This window comes from Centrocercus urophasianus, unplaced genomic scaffold (assembly GCF_019232065.1).
Source record: "Centrocercus urophasianus isolate 14NV4802_14NV808 unplaced genomic scaffold, USGS_Curo_1.0 seq_12, whole genome shotgun sequence".
Classification (NCBI taxonomy): domain Eukaryota; kingdom Metazoa; phylum Chordata; class Aves; order Galliformes; family Phasianidae; genus Centrocercus; species Centrocercus urophasianus.
In genome coordinates this window covers 65582491-65604871 of record NW_024884364.1, presented here as the reverse complement: position 1 = coordinate 65604871, position 22381 = coordinate 65582491, and the positions used below count along the sequence as shown (strand labels likewise).

The 22381-nt window shown below is 34.5% G+C and overlaps 1 long non-coding RNA gene across 2 annotated transcripts; it reads left to right on the top strand.

The window, feature by feature from the left end:
* Positions 1–315: 315 nt before the first annotated feature.
* Positions 316–21907, top strand: LOC122156261. Of its 2 annotated transcripts, XR_006167425.1 has the most exons (4): positions 316–354; positions 4324–4447; positions 5803–5947; positions 19975–20568. It is a non-coding gene; the product is annotated as an uncharacterized LOC122156261 (long non-coding RNA). The 2 variants fall into 2 exon arrangements; XR_006167426.1 differs by lacking the exons at positions 5803–5947; positions 19975–20568 and adding an exon at positions 21887–21907.
* Positions 21908–22381: the final 474 nt, after the last annotated feature.

Below are 22381 nucleotides of genomic sequence, written 5' to 3'. Positions count from 1 at the left end.
CCATAGTCAGGATGGCAAAAAAGCAGAGCTAACAGTGCAGGTCATTCTTCCCAGAGGCATCAAACTAATGAGGAAGTTATAATGCATCCCAGGGCTGCTCATTTCCTGATCTATTCCTGGGATGTATTTACAGATTCTTATAAAACAGCCAAACCCAACCCAGTTATATGGGAACTGCTGAGTCACAGCCTGACCTCTGATTGATCACCTGAGGTGAGCAATGAGTCAGCCTCAGGAGCACAGGTGAAGGTAATTCACCTGTGCTAGACCCATTTAAGAGTTGGCTACCAGGGAGGAAGGATTTCTTCTGGAGATCCATTATGTTGGAGTTTTGTAAGTGAGCCCAGGATATGGGTAAGTTTTCTATTTATTTTCCTTTTGTTATCATCATTTGCTTTGCCTAACTCTCTTGTTTATTTTGTAACTATAATGTCTTAATATTCGTTATTTATACACCAGTCTAATCCAGCCCAGGGAATCCCTGAAGGTGTATTTAATGTATGTGTATCAAGGCCCAAGGAAAAGCAGGTTTGCAGAGCAGAATTGTTACGTCTAATCAGGGCTCTCTTATATAAGCTAGATGAATATTTTTTAATTTCCCATTTACTACTAAGGAAGACAAACTTATTTTTAGCCAGTTTCTGTTAGACAGTTCACCTGAAATAAAATGAGACTACCTGAATCACTTTGTTTCAACTGCTTAAATCATTTTATCGAACCATTCACTTTTCAGATGCTTAGAAGTGTAGAGAAATAAAGCTCAGGCTTCTGGCTGCAGTGATTTTTCTTTTATCCAGCAACCCGAAGATACAATCTTAAACTCAGCAGGATGCACAAAAAAACCTACTGATTAGCATAAACAGGTTTTTTTAATTGCTTTTTTTTAACATAGAATTCTTTGCTTAAAATTATTTTTATTTATTTACTTATTTTTATGCAGATTACCTAAATATTATATGATGCACTGGAATCATCCTGTGTGTGAACATCATAGACATTGTACTGAATAGCTGACAAGTGCTGAATAATTTTTTTTTCTGATCTCACAAAACCTAATTAGTATTTGTACGAAGTGCTAAGGAGACAATACTGACTTTATTATATTCCCATGACTACAGCTCACACTTAGGGTGGGCAAACATTAAGTTCAGATGTGCTCCCTGCCTCTTTCAAAATAGGAAGGTGGCTGTAGTTTCAGAAAAGCTTAATGCATAGTGATGTAGTGCTTGCATTCTGACTGAAAAAACACAATCACCAAACATCTCATAGCAGGCTGATTGGAACTTTTGGACATCCTAGCAGATGGCATGTGTTCCTTATCTCACATGATAATGAGCATTCATATCCTGAGTGCCTATCTCAGTTCTGGCTTACTCCAAAATATGTAATTTTTTGGTTTATAGTTGGAATTGCTACTACTGATTTGCAGCAAGTGTTCAGTCACATTTACTCATGTTGTGTAATCCTATGTAAAAAATATCCTATTTCTCATTTGTTTTTATTTGTTTATCAGTGATTAACACCAGCTTCTTAGTCCTTTGCCTTTTGTGTTACTCTGAAATTAAGTGATGGATTTGTCAATTACACTTAACAAACAGTAAGATTACTGTTAGTACCTGGCTACAACTTCCATAATTTACAAGAAAAAATCTTTTGCCTTCCATATGTCCCTGGGCTGCTGTTTCTGGCACACTTAGAAAAAGTAATTCTGAGAAGGGCATACACAGTTTCATGTGTGAAAAAGATATTTAACAGTGGGATTCAGGTATGGAAAATAAACTGAAAACAAACAAGCAAAACGTATCAAGCAAAGACAGTCCTTAACCAACTCTCTAAAGTTGAAAAATTGTGTTTGCTATGCAACATTATACTGAGCCAGAAGTTCTTTTTCAGGGGAAAAAAAAACAAAAACAAAAAGCTTTAGTAAATTTGTTGCAGCTCAGGCTAATAAAGTGTCTAAGAAAGAGAAGTTTACAAAACAAACTGACGTTACTAATGATGTGCTTTCGGCTAGGGAGAATTGTGTTGGCTACCACCAACTTCAGATCAGATGACAAATTGCTGACAGCAATGTCAGAGGCCTCACCTCTATGTAGACCTTAGCAGTAGACCTGAAGAGCATTTTTTACTAATGGCAAGACAGGAAACGACAGAGAGAAGAGCAGATTATAGCAGAAAAAGTGAGAGATTTTCATGGTTTCAGCCTACATTATTATTTAAGCTGTTAAGAAAGTGGGCAGAGAAAGTAGGAAACTGGCATGGCTCAGCAAGGACCTGCTGGGCATGCTGATAGCAAAGAAAGGTCCATACAAGCTCTGAAAACAAGGGCTTGTCACCTGGGAAGAATTCAGGGATGCTGTCTGGATTTGCAGATGTGGAATCAGGAAAGTCAAGGTGCAAGAACTGAACTTAGTGAAGGATGTGAAAAACAAGAGGAAGGCATTCTACAGGTACTCTGGCCAGAACAGGCAGGCCAAAGTGAGTGTATCTCCTTTAGTAAACGCAAAAGGAGAACTGGCTTCAGCAGATGAAGAAAAGGCTGAAGTACTGAATGAGTTCTTTGCCTCAGTCTTCACTGGTGGCCAGGATTCCAGTACTTCTCATGTCCCTGAGCCCTGCATCCCTAAACCTCCAGGTGGGGACTGGGGCAGTAAATGATTATTAGATCAGCAGCTAAAATTTCAGTGTTCTGGAGGCAACAGCTGTGTGAAAGAGTAAGATCTACTTTAAATAGTACCCAAAGACCTTCAACAATATACTTTTCCAGAGGAATTAGAAAATTACCTGCCACCAGATAAGAGAGAGGTTTTTTGTGCAGATAAATAGCAGGGTGCACATCAGAAACTCAAGGTTTCAGGGTAACTTCAAGGTAAATGAATGGTACATTTTTGCAGAAAATAGACACTGGAATCCTGCAGTCATCCATGCTGAAGCCTTTAGTGTTCAGCATATTTACAAGCAGTCTGGAGAGAGGGTGAAGAGCAAATAGAACAGGTTGCTAATGAATATGGAATTATTAACAGCAGCAAAACTTATTGAGGAATTGCAATGAACACTACTGTGTGACTAAGTACCACAAATGCAAGGGAAATTCAGTGCTGGTAAATGTTACATGGTGCACACTGGGAAGAAAAATAATCTTTATTTCACATGGAAAGGATGGATCTGAGCTGGCTATTACTGTTCATTATCCAAAACCATTACGAAGAATGGAGTTACTAGGGTTTCCATCCACTAAGCATATTAACAAATTGTTAGGAAACAATGAATAATGTTAAGGTTTGCTGGTCATACAAAATTATTCACATAGTTTAAACTAAAATTGACTTTAAAATACTACTCAAAACTCTCATGAAAATAAAATGGTTCGTTAAATACAAAATCATTTTCAATGGGGGAAGAAACAAATGCAGTTTGTTACAGACACAGGGTGACTGGCTCTCAGTTAACTATCATTATTCCAGAAAGAAATTTTAGACACATTGTGTGGGTAGTATTCTAAATGTCAGCTTAGAATAACAATTTAAAGAATAAACAGAATGTTGGAACTACTGGAAAGACAATAGAAAATAAAATGTAAACCTTGAATATACCACTGTGTAATCTCTGGAATAGCTGTGGTGCAAATGCTGCAGGTTGCTTTGCAGATGCAAAGGTAGAGTGGGACTAAAAAGAGGCAGTTAGAACTGCATGATGACTACCTGAGTGTCGTGGTTTTATGATTTTTTATTTTCGGTATTCCACGTCTTAACATCATGTAGTGCACTGGGAGTTTAACTGTTAATACTCAAGTTCTGGGTACCTGTTCTTCTGGAAGAAGAACTACATTCTCCAGGGGGCTTTGCAGTCAGAGAGGAGATACAACTCCTGGCAAGGTCACCTGATGTGACCTTCTTCATCAGCTCTCCTCCTGTCTCTCTGCTGCTCAACTGGACTGCGCATCTCACCTCGGTATTATGGTGAGGCCTATCCACCTTTTGGACATTCTCTCTCATTATATTTGATTTATTAGCTTCAACTCTAATTATATTGCATTATGGTGTTTTATCTTGCATTCCGATACTATATTTAGTAAATTATTTTGTTTCTCCTCAGATTGTTGCTGCTGTTTTTAATTATTTTGGGGCCCCATGCTCCCTTTTTTCTGGAGGCGTGGATTTTGCGAAATCCCTCCACTCCACTAGTCATGGAAGCGGGCTGGACCAGCCCGTAAACTGTTGACACCGAGTGAGGCTAAATAAGGAAGATATGATTGAAATATTTAAAATTACCAGTGAAATGAAGGCACTACTTTTTTTTTTTTTTTTTTCTTTCTTTCCTTAGGAAAGAAGACGTAAGACAAGAATGAAGCAGTAAGACAAACCCTGGAAGAAAGTTCCACTGTAGGTTTCTCTTTTCAACCTCAAGTTCAAGATATTTGCATAACACTGACTCAGAAATTTGGAAGGTATATGATAGGAAATATCTTTACTCTCTCTCTCCTGTAAACTTTTTCTTGATGCCTACCACTGAGCAATGTTAGAAACAAAGCAGAGCTCTAAATGGGCTTTTGGTTTGATATAAGAAAGCTATCATATATAATTTTGCTAACTTAGATATTGAAACATTACTTTACACTCCAAATATTTAGACAAAAAAGCAAATAATTTCACTATTTTCATTGTTGTTTTTAACCTATGAGGACGGTCCAAATGGCATTTCTCAGTAAAGACATTATGTATTTAGAATATTTCAATAATATGAAGTAATGTATTGGAGGGTCATATTTTCTGCCTCTTTTTTATTTTGGGAAAGTGCCACAAAATTCTCAGGTGGATGATTTGTCTTCACAGGGGTTGCTTCACTCAAAGATTATATTTAGTTACTTGAATATGTTTTTCATAGCAAATAGTGCATTTATATACATATGCCATTTATTAACTACTGAAGCATTCAATCATCTTATCAAATGTCAAGTTGTTATTTCTTTGAAGTTTAAGAGTTAAAATTTATCTGAATCCAGATAGTGTACTGGGTGATACTTGGATATGTGCCTTATGGTTCTAAGTCTTGCTCAATACATACTTGATTAATTTCATGAACTTAATTTTATGTTTTTTAAATGTTTAATTTCATTTATAATCTCTCCTCTCATTTATTTATCATTTCCTTTAATAGCATTTTCCTCATCTCTCATTTCAAAGCTCCGTAAGAGAAGATTTTCAATAAATTAAACACACAGTTAAGAATTTGAACACATGATGATTGCTTTACTTGAAATGCAGCATAACAGTCTCTGAATTCATTCTTGCTGAGCATGACACTTGAAACTTCACCATGAAAGCTACACTATGAAATTTTTATTTACTTTCATGTACTTTGCAGGTACATTGATCTTGTCAGGATAAAAATAAACAATCAGGAAGCAAATGGCAATTCTTATTTACTATTTTTGTCCTCACAAATCAATGACTGGAATGTTAACGTCCATGCATTTTAGAGAGTTATCTGGCAATATTTGAGTTGGTGCTGCATAATCCTATGTCATTTGCTGTTTTCCTGTCATTTGTTTAATGCTAAACTACCAGGAAATTTAAAATCTTGCTCAAGGTTAAAAGCCTGCAGAGTTACTGAATGTAAAAGGAAAATTCAGCAGGATTTTGTGGTCTCCTATTGAACTGTTTGTCAATGCTGATGTACTTTAAATGGTACAGTAGGGGCTAATAATGGGAAAGCACACACATTTACATTAATTATCATAATTTTCACCCTAAATAATATTAAGAGAACTTTATCTGTTCTCAATTTTCTTTAATTGTCAAGGACAACAACATATAGATTATCCATGACTGAAAACCTGCCTAACAACTCCATGAATAATAAGTATTAGTCTATGAATAATGGCTAAATTCCAGATTGTTGCACCAAGTCAAGAGGCCCTGTTAAATACCACTTCTACTGATAAGCTGTAAGTAAAAAAACATGTGATCAGAAAGTTTACCATTTCACAGGATGCTATTACCCTCTTTACTCTTTGCTGATGATGCTGCCTTTAGAAAGATTTCTGTGTCCAGCTTGGGTGCCATAGTTCAAGAAAAAATAAAGCAGGTTTAACTTGCTGGGTGTGATCACTTTCTCAGCGTCTTCGAATGAACCACAATCCTAAATAAAATATATTAATGAATGAAATTATGTCAGTTATGTGTGAAACAGATGATATTACGTATAGAAATTGTGCTGATCGAGACTGAATTTTTGGAGGGAAGTCAACCTATTAAATCATAAAAAGAGTCAATGCATTTTTTCTGCTTGCAGATTCTTTTGTAATTCATGGGGATACACGATAAAAAATGGTAAAAATATTTCCACTTGCCTAATGCAACTCTAATAATTTACAAAGAACTGCAGTGATAAAGAATTCAGAGAACTAGGGGAAATACAAATCCATTATCAACTTTAGACATCAGGCTGTCTTTTCAGATTTTAATTCTTCTGAAATGTACTTTCTTTCTGTTCTTAATTTAAGTTCAGTTTTCTGTTCCCCATTTTTGGGGTCTCCTTACGTCCCTGTGCTATTGTTACAAAAAATGCTAAGAGAGGTCAGTACTTCTCTCAAAAATCCACAGTCTGTTTACCACCCTGTACACACTTACCAGTGCTTATTCTTAACTTTGAGAGAGTAGCTAAATAGCAGCTTTTCTATTTCTCACCTTGTGGTTCCTCTGACCATCTGTGCAGTTCTTATTTAGAATGACCCTGATTTTTCCATCCGCCAAACTCCACACTTAAAGAAGAAAAATTAAAAAAAAAAAAAAAAAAGTAGAAGTTCAAACCTTAACTTATATGATAAATTCTTACCTAATTTTGCAATGAATGTAGTCTTTCTGAAGGCTAAACTAGAATTTTATGGGAAATAATTACAGGGTTACCTAAATATGGAAGATTCCCTTGTACGTATTACGGTGTTGGGACTGTCCTAGATTCATGTAAAGCTTTGCTTCAAAGTGTAATGCCATCCACAACTTTGTTCTACTGGATTTATTGTGGACATCACCTCCCCCACAGTTAAGTCTCTCTTCCTAAAGAGAGATTTCCCTCTGTAGAGTGTTGTATATTACTTGATTTTGTTATTTAATGCTTGTTCGAGATAGCTTGACAAGGCAATTTATCTTCATGTTATGACTCTATTATCAGGACAATGAAAAGTGCAACACTTCTGTTAAAAATAAATATACAAATTTAACTCCTATTTACACCCATTTGAGAATATATATATATATACATATACAAATATTTTTATAAAGAAAAAGAAAACAATACCACTGATGACGATGAATGCATGAGTAGAGCTGATGAGAAAATCTGACCCCTAGTATCACACAGAGGGATAAATTCATTTAAGCTGCAAGGAAGTCCTGGATAATGGTAAGTAAATTAACCTTTATTTTTCTCTTTTGGGAATAGAAACAGATTGGCCAGGTGACTTTGATAGTTCTTATAGTAAGTCCTGGAAAGTGATGGAAAATACAACATAGGGGTAGATAGCTTTTATCCTTAAGCCTTATACAATTCACCCTCCTTGTCTCATCTGATAGTTGATTTTCAAAGGCTTTTCGGAATTTGTAGCCCTTTTCTTAAAGCTTGGATTCATTGTCTTGGCTTCAAACTTCCTCCTATGTTTTGAAATTTAAATATATATGTATCGTTTTATTTTTCTTCATTATCAACATACAGCACTCACAAGGTTATTGCCAACTGCTTCTTAACAGCTAAATTGGCAATGTATTCACTTTTGGTTTGGGGTCCAAGATGAGGCAAGGCATGCTATACAGCTACACTTCCTGGTTTTCTGGGAAGACAGTAGCACTTGCAGACTGAAATTATTCCTTTCTAATTGTCACTCAGGAATGATGTGCTGAATATGCTGTCTAATGATCTGCCTTCAGTTTGGACAATCAACAGTGCAGTATTAAGCTGATTTTGGGGAGAGAAAGAAACTGATGATTTAACTCCTACCAGTTGCACAGAAGGAAAAATAATATTTCCCCAAAATATTTTGAAAACATAGAGGAAAAAAAAGTGTGAATGCTCTTACAAATGTTTCCGGAAGACCTTGCAGACTTAGAACAGTACAACATAACTTTTTAACATATTTACTTCCCCTTCTCCTTTTTATTTTTATTTATTTATTTTTTTTTTTTTACTTTCCAACTAGAAATTTCAAACCGAATCACAGTTATGTTACTGGTGTTTTCAGCTGTAGTTGACAGACGTAGCTTGTCCACTTTCAGAAAATGATTGCTATAGCTTAAGGGAAAGGAAACTCAAATGCCTTCCAGAAATATAAGGGAAAATGAAACAACTTACAAAACTCAAGTCTAGGCACTGTTTTTGGATAACACTTATGTAATGAATCCTGCACAAAGCCAACCGAAAAAAAAAAACTTATTCTTTTACATATTGCACTGATTTAAATAGCAAATATCAAACAATGTAATGAAAGGCTGTTAGAAAACTCAAAGCTTAGTAAATGGCTCCATTCTCTGCTTTCACAGTTCTATATAAGACAATGAATTTACAGCAGGAGAATAACTTATCTCAGTAGATTTGGTGTTTAGAGTGTTCTAATATTAAACAATAGTATTTTAATTTGTGAGCAAGAATATATACATATATATATATACGTTCTCCTATGATTTCTGTATCTCTGGAATTATTTATTGTCTCTTCTCAACTTGGGTGTTTTGTTTTATTTTGCAGGATAAATACTACTAAGTAGAACATACTCCTGTCAGTGAACATGAGATAAAACAGGTCTTTGACTCCCTTCACACTCATTACTGCAAACATTTTCCATTCTAAAATCCAAAACCATACAATTTCCTTCATTAGCATATTGCTATTAAACTTTTGCATGGGTGTGTCTAATTCACAGTCTGCAGGCCCCATGTGGCCTGGCCCAGACCCTCCTGCACCCATCTCCTGCCCCATGGCATTGGTGGCAACTCTGCCCTTCCAAGCAAAGCGATCCGACCCAGCTCTGGTTGTGCATCTATTGCTCAGCTACAACTGGATGATGGTGTACAATTGACACCACCTGGTCAGATAACATGGCACAGGGAGGACACAGTGCAGTGTTGACTGGAATTATGGCACATAGCTGTATGCATTTTGATACAATGGCTAAACACTGTCCTGTGAATGATGAAAAATATGCAGTCTTGCTTTCCATTTTGATGAGGGAATTTGAGAACAGCTTTCAATGTTATTGAAAAAATCATTAATTTTTTGGTATATTTGTGGATCTATTTTCAGTCAACATAAATACATTACCTGCAAATTTTCAAATGGAATGTTGAGTGTTGCAATCAGACATTCAACTCAAATTTTGATAATCTCTTTACATGCAAGTTTCTTTACCAACAGATCTTTTTACCTCTTAAGACCTATCTTACTAGAGAAAAATAATCCCTGCTTCACAGTTGCCTCATATTCACTTCTTTTATTTCTGGCAGTATGTACATTTGCGAACAATTATTTTCGAAAATGAAGTACCAAGAAGAGAAAAAATTCATCAAAAATCTCTCACATGTACCTAGAGAACTCACTAAGAATTGCACTGACTGCCAGCAAATCAGATACTGATGCATTAGTTTCATAAAAACAAAGTCAAATGCCCACTCATTTTATGTTTTTATTACTCCTTTTTATTTGTATTAAAAAAAAAAAAAAAAAAAAAGTTTTGTTTGTTATATACATTACTGATATTTTACAAGATTTACTCCAAAAATGATGTCTCCTATTTTCCTATATTGATCCACAACATCAGAGGTCTGGCAGTAGAGGCTGAACCTTCCCATCAATATTCCATTATATTTTGTTGCCATGCGACATTTGGCAGCAGAGGAACAGTTGGACAAGAAAGTATGTGTGAAGCAAAAATGCATCACTGAATTCCTCCATGTGGAAAGTATTGTACCCACTGACGTTCATTAATGCTTGCCAAATGTATATAGAGACCAAAGAGTGGATATGAGCATAATGAGGTGGTGGGTGTTGTTTTTCAGTGGTGGCAATAGTGACAGTGGTCACCTCCAGTGATGCAGATTTTTTTTTTGAGTGCAGCCTGCATGCTCTTGTTCATCACAGGTAGAAATGGTGATGATGATGTTGAAAAAGAGTGTTTTATAATCGAGAGTTTGCTCTATCAAGTAGTGTTATTGTGCTTTTTGTATCTGCTGTAGTATCGATGGCAATAAGTAGGAAGCACTGCTTTCTAAGCAACCTATGCATAAACTACTCAGTACAGTTTCTCTTCACTTACTGTGACCCAGGAAAAACAAAAGGTTGGACACCCATGCTTTTGCAAGTTTGCACATTACAGGAAGAGCATAAAAATAGCAAAGTTACCAATCATTTAGCAAAAGTATTGAAGTTACCTGAGTACAGCTCATGTTAAGTAGTGAGCTGCTTTCAATATCCTCTTATATTAACTATGCTCTCTTTTGTGCATGTGCATTTGTGTGCTGAACTAATTCCGTAAAGCAATGATATAGTGCCTTAATGAAACTCTGCCTTATATTTCTTTCTGTCTCTAATTCAACAGTACTCACTATTTCAAAACTGTAGTACTTTTTTTTTCTTAGACTTTATAATTGTTATTTTCTTATACTGTATGCATAGTTCTGATACTGACCCTTATGCTCTGAAAGAGAAGAGCTATTTTTTCCCTTGAACCACAAAAAGGGATAGAGCAGAAGGAATAGCTTTACCAATCAAATCAGTTGCATATCGAAGTAAATAGAGATTCTGTATAAGTAGTTGAGGTTATATTAATAGCCAGAGAATATCTGGGTATCACTAGTAATCCATTTTTTTAATACTGTTTTTCAAAAGTGATTTTGTTTAATTACTTCTCTTTTAAACAGTCACACTGTAGGTTATATTCTGTTCAGCACTGTGTATTTTGATCTATAACATATAACTTTCATGGGCCTAATTGGTAAAAATCAGTTTAAAGGAGAAAGTGGGAAACAAATACTTGCCTGTTATGCTGAAAATGTACTCAGTTCAGTTTTTTCTGTAGTACCTTCTGAATGAATAACCCTTCTGCCTTCTCTTCTGCCTTCTCCTCTGCCACACAAATATGCTGCCCTCATGTTATTTAATACATTATTCCATTTTAATTGTAGTTGATTTGTCTTGTAGAACATAGTTTAGCACAGCTCAGTAGAAAGACAAGCTTCTATAGCATATGGCACAACTGTGCTTTGGCAAAGGTTTTCTTATATGCTTCTGCTTCCTCAGCAATGATCTAGGTTTGGAGCCATTCCCTTCTGCCTTGATGCTTTTGAGCTTCTATGCAGAAAACTAGAGTTATGTTTGATGAAGCAACATCTTCCCTACCTTTTCATCTGGTCTTTGAGAACACTAATGTAATCATTGAAGAAACAGTTTTCAAAGTCAGGTTAAAGCTATTGGAAGCTAATATTTATATGTCCAATGATATACTAAAAATGTGCAGATGCTACTTTGAAATTGCTGGAAAAACATTTAATTTACCTTGTGACTGAAAGATTAGAGTAACAATGTGCACAGTTATTCCACATCATATGTAGCTGTCACAAGTAAATTATTTCAACCTGATCAACCTTCAAAAGCAGCAGCTTCTTGTCTTCAAATCAAACCATGTTCAATTTCAGCTGTGTTAAAGTAATTCTGGTTCTAAGTTAACAAGATTTAGATAAAATCTCATGAAAATTCCAAAGTCTCTTAAAAGAGGTACAATTAAAACATACAGTATTTGGGAATTTAATGTCAAATTTATTTCAAACACCTGCTCTCAGTTACTTGATTCATTGCACTGTCAGTTATATAGCTTGGAGAAATGTCAATCCCCTCTATACTGCTCCTCTCTCCTACTTAGGACATAGTTGATTTTCAATCTATCTATCTGTCTGTCTGTCTGTCTATCTATTTATCTATGTGCCAATCTACATACCTACCTACCTCTTTATTTTTAGATATTTTCAATAGAATTGAGTAATAATGGTTTTGTGTAACTTGGATTTTTTTCAGGGATTGTACAGATTTTCTTATGAAACTCCTCCAGTGATATAGACTTTAGTATATTTTGGTACCAAAATATATAACAAAAATATATATTATATATAATATTATGGCCCTCAGAGGTAGCTCGCATACTGGGAGATTTGTAGAATCTTTTCTTGATATGCAATTTGTATGGAAGTATCTGTGTTATGGTGCTGGGATTAGTTCAGCCTACGTGATTTGCCGGTTTTAAATTCCCTCCAATTCTTAATTCCTACAGAAAATACTATTCAGCAAAGATATGGAAAGATTTTTAGGTTTAAAAACTGTCATTTCATAGTAACTTTGATAACAAAAACTTTCTGTTTCAAAAACATTCTACAAATCACTATACATATGATTCTATGATTCTATCCCCCATCCATTTTATCTAAATCAAAAATATGTCTAGCTTTTGCTCATACTTTATAAAGTTATTCCCATATGGCCAGAAACTGAATATGAAAAATTTCTTAGCAAGAGAAAATGTTTAGGGGTTGCTTTTAAGTGAAACCAGGAGGCAACAATGAACCCTAATCCAAGTGAACTGCCACTGCAAAACTTTAAATGATGGAAAACAAAGTGTTTTTGTTTTTTTTTCTTTTTTTTTTTTCTTTTTTTTTCTTTATTTTGTTTTGTTTTGTTTTTTGTTTGTTTGTTTTTTTTCTCATAGAAATATCAAAGCAGCTAGGTTTCAGATGAACTGCTTTTGTACCTCTTGTACTCTGCACATTAGATCCTGTACGTGCTCATAAACATTTCATTTTTGAACAGTGAGTATTCTATTTTCTTGCAGTGAAATCTGTATAGAAGAACTTTAAAATCTAAGACAGCAGATTCAGAATCACAACATTTTTAGATTTCATCTCACAGTGAATGGGACTGGGAGCTCAGAATCATATAATCATACTGGCTGTACCTGATCTTCCAGAAATCTTGGAAGTTAGACTTAAATCCATTGTTCAGTTTCACTTTCAATCTAGTACACTGTTATATGGTCATTAGTTTTACTGCTGCTCTTGTTTTGAGTGACTCAGACTAGAGTTGTAGCTCTGTGAAAGACAAGATTAGAGCTATATGAGAAGAGTGCTCACAGGGCCTCTCATGATCGGTGTCATGGTTTTGTGATTTTTCAGGCATGTACCCAATCACAACTGTCTTCAAGAATGTTCTCAGAAATCTATTCTTTCACGGTCTTCTACTTATGACCTTCATGGATAAGTAGTTAAAATCTGTAACTTATATAGTATATTCTGCAGGTATACAGTGTATCTAATTCAGCTCTTATTTTATAGCCCGTTTTGTGATTTGTAGGTAAATCTTATGGGTTACTGATTGCAAAAATGATGTGAACGATTATGCCTCTTTCATAAGAAAATTCAGTGCTTAGGAGAGCTTTGCATTTATAATTTGAGAAAAAAAATCCTATTTATCAAATGCAGAAATCAGTTTATAGGCTGTTGAGTCATGCATGCATGCATTACAATTGTAATTGTAATATTTATCTTTTAATCTCAGGAAAAAAGTGTAAATATTTTACAATAAAATGAAGTGTTTTTCATTATTTCACTCACATCATTTTCGTAATGTTTGCAGATTTCATGTCAGGAAAATTTTCCTGTTGTTTGAACTTTACTTTTGCTTTTCCTTGGTTTCTTCATTCATACTTAGATCTGCAAGTCCTTTCCTAAATGCCATTATTTTTTTTCTTTGTTTTGCTTTTTTGCCTCTTTCATTTTCAGTACAAAAACATTTCTTCATAGATCCTTTCTACTTTAACAGAGATGTTTGCTGTTGCTGTGTTTTAGATGTTTGGTTTGGTCTTTACAAATAGAGATGAAGAAACGATAAAGGTTTATGTTGGGAAACCATTCAATAAATCCCAGTAATTTTCTTCTTACTGTCCAATTCCTAAACATATGCTCACGATTCCAAATTTCAGAAATATTACAATTTTATCTGACCTTAAATTCCTATAAGAGATGGCTCCATTATAAATCCAGAGGTCAAGCAGCACTGCTGATACTGTTTCTGCCGACAGCACTGTTTCATCTAATTCGTTAGATGACATTTCAGCTGCTAAAGGCGAGGCCTGTGAGTTAGATAGAGAAAAAAAGACAACAACAACAAGAGAATAAGGAGAAGGATAATTACAGTGTGTTCTATGTGATGAGAATAACCATTCATCCTCATTCACTGTGTGGGAAATCAAGCCTTTTGCATCCAAAATCCTGCTCTCATCTAATAGATTGAAATGCGCAGAAGTAAGTGTGCCCTACTTGTGCCATTTGTCTATGGCTAGAGTCTACTTTCACACTATTTCTCTAACATGGAAACAAAAGGAATGAGGAAGACAGGTGACTTTGCATCTCAAAGAGATTTTCTATTTAGGTGCATGTTTTCTGCCATAGAGAATATTGCCAGAGTCCTGGAAATGATCAAAATTTGAGATCTTAGAAATAGCTGCAAAATTTACAGTACAGGTAGAGCCTGAAGATCAGACTGGGCTTAAAAGAACAAATTGCCAGTTCTCCTTGTAGCCACCTTTCATCTCTGTTGAATACGAGTGAATGGGATGCAAAGGTTAATTCAAGCTGAATAAGGAATGTCATTATGCTTTGAACTAGTTTGGGATCTTTAATTTTGTTTATTGTTGTATGTTAACTGCCAGTAGACTAAAGAATATCTTTCTGAAGTGTATTACGTCTGTTTCAAATTCTAGGAAAATATTTTCAGAACTAAGAAAGACAGAACTTATACCCATGAAAAGGACACTGGATTTCTCAAAAACAGATAATCAAACTTTCTGTTTCAGTAAGAAAGTTTCACTTGTATTGCTTTGTCAGTGGAAAGTTGTTTTATCTCCAGATATTCCTAAAATGTTGCCTATGATGTTCAAAGAGGGAATTTTCTTGGTAATAAAGCTGAATGAGTAGTCTCTTAAAACATTTTAAGAGGCCTCCAGGAAGAGGCACCTGAACACTGGGATAAGGTCCCATTCTGAAAAGCAGGCTCACCTCTGTGAAGTGAAAATGAAAAAAAAAAGTCAAAAAGTAAGATTCTCTTTCTGTTTCTCTTTCTCCACTACAGTCTTGTACCACAGGTCACACTGGTACAGAGAAAAATATTTTCATACTTCAGATGGTCCTTTCCATTCCTCCAGGAACTTCCAAAAATTGATGTCATTCTTTCTACTGTCTTCTGATTTTCAGATGTCTTTTGCATGTGTATTCTGGTATGAGTGCTTGATTTTTGTTTTAGAAATTATTGTGATCCTAAAGTTACCAACTGACTAACTGGAAGAGTGCCAAAAATTATGTGAAGTTTATTGTGAAATAATAAGGAAGATAGATTCTGTACCTTAATGCATAGCATAGATTTTTTTTTTTAGAATTATACTAAACATGTGAAAAGCAATAACCTATGGCATTACTATGATAAATTTAAAACACATTTAAATATTTTAAAATTACTAAAATTAACTATAATACATTCATTATGCTATTTATGAAAAACAAGTATGCCTTCAACTACAACAGTGTATGCATGGTCAATGTCAGCTGACTTTTGCATACCTTGTGCAAGGAATTTCTAAATGAAATCATGTATTTAAGATTATTTTTTCCCAAACATATACTGCGTACTTCATTCAACAAATTAGCTCCCATGATAATTTTTTTTTTCTTTCTTTAAATTTCTTTTTAGTTTAGGTGAAGATTTCACCTTTCTACCAAATTATAAATATTTTAATCAATGAAATTACAGATATTATTATTATTATTATTACTATTATTATTTTGCTTGTTTGTTTTCTTTATTTCAAATCCTAAGCAGGAAAAAAAACTGGTGCCCTCTCTAGGACCCAAAATATGATTTCAGCTCCGTTTGAACTGGCTCATACATACTTAGAAAACTCATTAGAAGATCAGTGTTTTGATACATATGTAGGAAATTAAATGATTTATTAATCTGTGTTTGAAGCCAATAATTAGAATAAAATATTTCAGAATTCTATTACCAGGAAGAAGATATAAAAGCCAAATGTCACTGTATCTTAAAATCAGGGACTCTTTGAACAGTGATAGTACATTGATGAACCTCACAGATGAAGTAGGAAAAAAACAAGGAGGTGAGAGGAAGTTACTCAAAGAACTCAACAGAGCTGTAGACTTCAGCAACTCAATAAAATATAACTCTCACCAAGTAGAATCTTTCAGACAGTCTATAAACTAGTGAAACACTGGCACATCTGCAACGCTTAACTTTACAAAATTTCTGGTGTTATAAATGAATATGTATCACTAGATTTTTTTATTTCTTTTCTTGTAGAAATCTGCAGATACTTGAATTATCACTTGAATAAATGTCAAATTTATCCTACATCATTACACTGTTTTCTCTTCATAAATCACAAATTAAAAGCCAAATTGATTAATAAAATGATAATGATTATCCTACGTATAAGAAGAATATTATTTTATGTAACACTGCAGAAAACAATAATGCAATAAACCTAATGAAAATAAAATTCTTGTTTTCAGCAAACCAAATCATAGAGTGATGATTGAAACACTTATTTCATTGCGTTTGGTGCTAGGTTTGAGTCATGTTCCTAGTCGAAATACAAAAACACAACACAGACTTAGGAGAGCACTTCCCACTAGGTAGTTTCCTGTTTCCTGAAAGAGACCTTCGTATAAAGGAATCCTAAAGGATCTCCTAACTTTTTCGTGAATGATTAGTACCAAAGTATACCATAAATTAGCTAGTATGAGAAACACCAACAAAGCATTTTTCCTCATGAGCATGTTTTGTTTTGTTTTATTTTTCATGTCCTATTTTCTTCCCCTTTTATTGGAATCATGTAGGATTTATAATACATTTGTTGATAAACCCTTGTCTGATGTTAACTTCTTCTGGATTTTTGATCTATGTGGAGGCAAAATAGAGAAATGTTCTATAATTTAAAATTAGGTGGAGAACTTGACATAAATTCATATAGTCCATAATACTAATGATTACCAATAAATTACAAGGATTTATCAAGAAATTATCAAACCCTTATAGGTTTAGTTTCAGCTTTTTTTTTTTTTTTTTTCCCATGTAAAAAAGAAACATTCTTGCCATTAGTCTTTTCTTTAGTCTGTCTGCTAAGTCTCTAGTAATAAATTTTCTTAGTCACCTCCATTCTGGGGTTTCATTTTTAACCTCTCGCTTGTTCTAAGAAAAAAATGGAGGACTAAAGTACAGGTACACTGTTTTCTGCATTTTCACTCAGTATACCATATACAGACTGAAATAACAAAGTTAAATTGAAAGTTGGTAAAAATCTGGACTTACACTATTCCTCATGGATTTCCTCATGATTATGTGAATCACAGAATCACAGAATCACCCGGGTTGGAAGGGACCTCAAGGATCATGTAGTTCCAACCCCCCTGCCTAGCAGGGCCACCAAACATACACATTTAGATCAGGACATACACATCTAGATCAGGAAAAGCTCAGTGAAAGCTCAGTGACTTCAGAGGAACTTGGAAATATTTGTACTGCTGGATATGGAGACTATTTTTAATAAGAGAATTCTGTTTATTTTCTGTTAGGCAATGAAAGTTTGATTAACAGAATGCTCATCAGCTTTGTGAGACAGCAAAATACCAAGAAACCTAAAAAACAATCCCCTCTTCTAAGAAACAAAATGAAAACATATTTCATGAAGAAATTTAAAGAAATGTGACATTAATATATTATCTATTTTCCTTTCCACCCCTGAAAGCCTCCCTGATTTGTTGAATATATTGCATAAATTGTCTTAATTTGGCTTTTTTGACAGGAAGGGGAAAGAACACTATACATTAAACGTTTACATATGCATTAACATAGGTGTTCTTATGTTAATTTTTCTTTTAAGTATTTGTATTTCTTACAGGAGTAAAAGTAATTCTTTGCTGACGGCACTTATTTCCTAACAAGTGGTTGTGATGTCCGTAAAAACAGAAAAAGAAAAAAAAAAAAAAAAAAGAAAGAAAAGAAAAGAAGAGAAAAGAAAAGAAAAAATGAAAGAAAAAGACATAATCTTTAATATTCCATAAATTTAATGACAAGATAAATTTAGAGTTGGAATAGTTCCTAAGACATAAGCTACTCTGTACTGCACCACATACATAATTACTATGTCAATTTAATGTTGGTAAATGTTTAGCTATTTTTAGAGCTCCCTAGCCCATGTCAGCAGAAGATATATTAAAAAGTTTGCTTGGGTATGTGAGGAAACTGTACGCATTTTCTGATAACAGAAATGCAGAAAATGTGGGCTTCAATCCCATATTTGATATTCAGTTTTCCAGTATTGCATAGGAACTTGAAAAGCATTCCAGAAAAGATAAGTGTTTCACACTGAGTATTTCTAGTATACTTATGTGGGCTATTTGCTTAGTAAGCAATTTATTCTCCAAGTGTATTTATATAAAAATTAAATATATAACTGCATTTGCAAAATACAGTATTCCTTCATGCTTATATTCCTGTAGAGATAAATAATTTTACTTGGATGTTTAAGCGAGTGATTGTGTCTTTGAAATAGATGCCTAAATGCTCTCAGATATTACTTATGTCTGAAGTATTTATCACCTGTTTGTTGGTACATGATCAGATGCACAAATTTATCACTGTTGACTTCTGAACACTTATTTAACTGAAGAGTCAAGGATTTGTACAATACATTTTGTTCTTCACATATGGTATTTGAAAAAATGGTTTACATTTCTTTTTAATTTGCTTTTTATTCTCTTTTTTTTTTTTTTCTATTTGCTACATCAGATTGCATTTTTCTCTTTGTGATGTAGTCATACTCTTTCTTGACAAAAGTCTATGATATCATCCAGAACAAGTAGTTTCTCTCAGAGCTGCTGAGGGTGTGTGAGTTTAGTTCTATGGTATTCCACTGACCTGGATTCTGTATGCTGTGCTTCTGAGGTGGCTTCTTTGTAGTCAATGATATGGATATTGAATGCATTAATAGTACCAGAAAATATATTTGACTTTGCCAGTGAACATTAAAAAAATTAACCTGTATGCAACCAAGTATGTCTGGGAATAATGAACAAATATAAAATATTTGCTTGTATTCACATTTTATCACATGAGTATTTTATGACTTAACTCTTACATCATATTTCACCTTGTGAAATATGGTGGGCATTTCTTTGGACTTTGGGCATCTGCTTAAATCTAGTGATAAAATAATACATTCCAGACAAATGCAGATCTCTGAGGCAGGTGAAATGTACCACTATTTATGAATATTTGCCTATAAACCATGTTAGCCTTAATAATCCGTTTAAAGTTTGGTCTTCAAACTTGTTTAAGTTTAAATGCTGAAAATTGGGTTCATTAACTCATCGTTACCAGAAGCTCAAGGGTCAAATATGGATGACTGTGTCCTACAGGGACTATATAACTTCAGCTATAAAAAAAGGGATTTTTACCTTTGTATCCTGTAATGCTTAGCAGATGTAATGGATTACAAGCAAAGCTAAGCCACCAAAGCTTGTTGTAAGAATGCTGATAACGCAAACGTTAATGGTAATTGGAGGCTAGTATTGGAATTGAAAACCACTGAAAACTAGGCAGCTAATGTATTTAAACATATATGTCATTGAAATTGTTGTAGACACAGAATCTTTAGTGCACCAGGTGAAAAGCTCTTACTGTGTCATGAAAAAATGAAATACCACTTCGTCTTTCTAAAGAAAAAAGGAAATTACCTGGATTTGGTTATTGTTTTGAAAGCTGAATGAATATAGTATTTGAGGAACAACAAAATAGATATCCTGAACTGAATAAGCCTCCCAGAAGCAGAAGAATCTGTTGAAATAATACTTGAAGAATTTTTTCTCTTTATAGCTTCCTAATTGGAGCTCACTGGCCTTTGTAGCACTGCAACACTAGGGAGCACACTTTCATCAGGAATTATACCGCCTTCAGGATCTACAGAGAATTGGAGTTAGAAGTCAGTTCAGCAAATCTGCAATTTGGCAGCAAGCCAGCCCCTGCCCTGCTATACAGAGTGACAAGGCATGCGAATATGACAGAGCTAATGGTAAACAATGACAGATCTGTTCAGAGTCTGATGGGATGCATCTCTCGTTTGTTCATGTGCAGCGTAGGAATCAGATTTATTTTGTTTGAGATGTGCTTAGATGCCTATATGAACTCTTCACCCTGCCTTCTACAAATCAGATTTTGCAGAGCAATAAAGTGATTTTCATTGTAGTCGTCTTTTTATTTTGTTTTTTTTTTTGATGAATGTGAGAGACTTACAGTAAACTGAAAACTAAGAGTAGCAACATGTGGAAAAGGGAGAAAACTTAAATTTTATTTCTTTTAAAAATATCCTTCTTCTGGTTAACCAGACAATACAATTAACTGTGTAATTATTGCTATTACTGATCAGATGAGAAAGTGTTTCTCTACAGAAATGAAGTTGCATGGGACAGAAAGGAGATCCTTCTTTGGAATAGTTCTATATTCAGTTTCACTAAAATAATAGTGATTTATAATGTTAAATACACAAAATTCTTGCTTCTTACAGCAATTTTAAAATAAATCTTATTTCATATTAAATCAGTTTAGTTGTTGATTTGCATTTAAAAATAGCTAAATATTTCTTGTATATTGCTTCATTATTTTATAGAGAGTTTAAAATCCACATTATACATTCTATACTTTTGATAAATTACACTTTCTTTATGGCATGCTTTCTTTTTTATCTGATTGATGACTCATCTGTAATTTAACTTAAAATTTGTATGATTTAGATGTGATCAGACACAATGAGCTTTGAAAATCTTTGCCATTTTGTACTCAAGAAATATCTCCTCATCAGAAAGAGTTCAGGAAAAGGTCTGTTAAACTAGCCATTGCTAGAAATAGCAACAGACAGAACCTTTTCCTAGACCTTCACCGGAATAACTGCCACATTGAATGAAATCTATAGCCATTACAGTAGTTTCATGGAAAAGTTTAAGCTAGCAGTCAAAAAACAGCTTAGTTGGTTAGCCTAAGAGTGAAACTATTTCAAGTGCGGTCATGCTATTGACGTTCTGTACAAAATTTCTTTGTTATTTTCTTCATATGTAGCCTTAATTTTTACTTTATCTGTGTTGATATATAGTGAACCAGAACTTTACTGATCTATTCTCATCTGTATGTACATTAAAAATGTAGAAATGTGTAGATCAGTGTCTTTTTCTGTATCAGTCCTCCAGATCTTAGTGGAGCGTATGCAAGTATTTGTGTTCTCTGGCATATGGTAACATCCTCAGAGCGTTAAACTACTTGGAAATATGCTGCTCGTGAAACAGCAGAGAAGTGGCATCTCCAGAGCTACTGAATTTCAATTGAAAAGTTTCAGTTGACAATTTTTATATTAAAGTGTATAAGATTGTACATAGAATCACACAGTCATAGAATCTATAGTTGGAAGGGACCTTTAAAGGTCATCTACTCCAACTCCCCTGCAATGAACAGAGACATCCACAGCTAGAGCCTTGTCCATCTTGACCCTTAGTGTCTCCTGGAATGGGACATCCACCACGTCTCCTGGCAAATTGTTCCAGTGCCTCACTACCGTCACTGTAAAAGTCTTTCTCCTTATATTCAACATAAATCTACCCTCTTTATGTCTGAAATAACTTCCTCTTGTTTTGTCACTACAGACCCTGTTGAATAGTCTGTCCTTTTGTTTCCCCTTGTCCCCTTTAGATACTGCAAGGTTGCTGTAAGGTCATCTCTGCACCTTTTCTTCTCCATCCAGGCCCAGCCCTCTCAGCCCCAGCCCTCTCAGCCTGTTCTCATAGGAGCGGTGTTCAATCCTCTGGATCATTTTTGTGGCCCTCCTCTGGACGTGCTTCAACATGCCTGTGTCTCTCCTGTACTGAGGAGTTCACATCTGCATGTATTACTCCAAGTGTGGCCTCACCAGCACAGAGTAGAGGGGCAAGGTCAGCAAAAGCTTTCCTGAAATGAAATTTATAAAGCATCACCCCACAGAAGACCAAGTCTGGGCTGCAATTCAAGAAGAACAACAGATAATCTGAAAGACAATCAAATTCTTGGACAATAGAGTGAATAAATGTAAACCATTGATAAGAAGGGCCATATCACACCATCAATTTTTAAACAGCATTTCCCATTGATTCCAGTGCTTAAAAATCAATACTTTCTCTGCAGAGAAATAGTTTCAGATGAACAATGTTTATTTATTATAATGACTTATCTGAGAATGTCTTCCATTTCATAAATATATCCT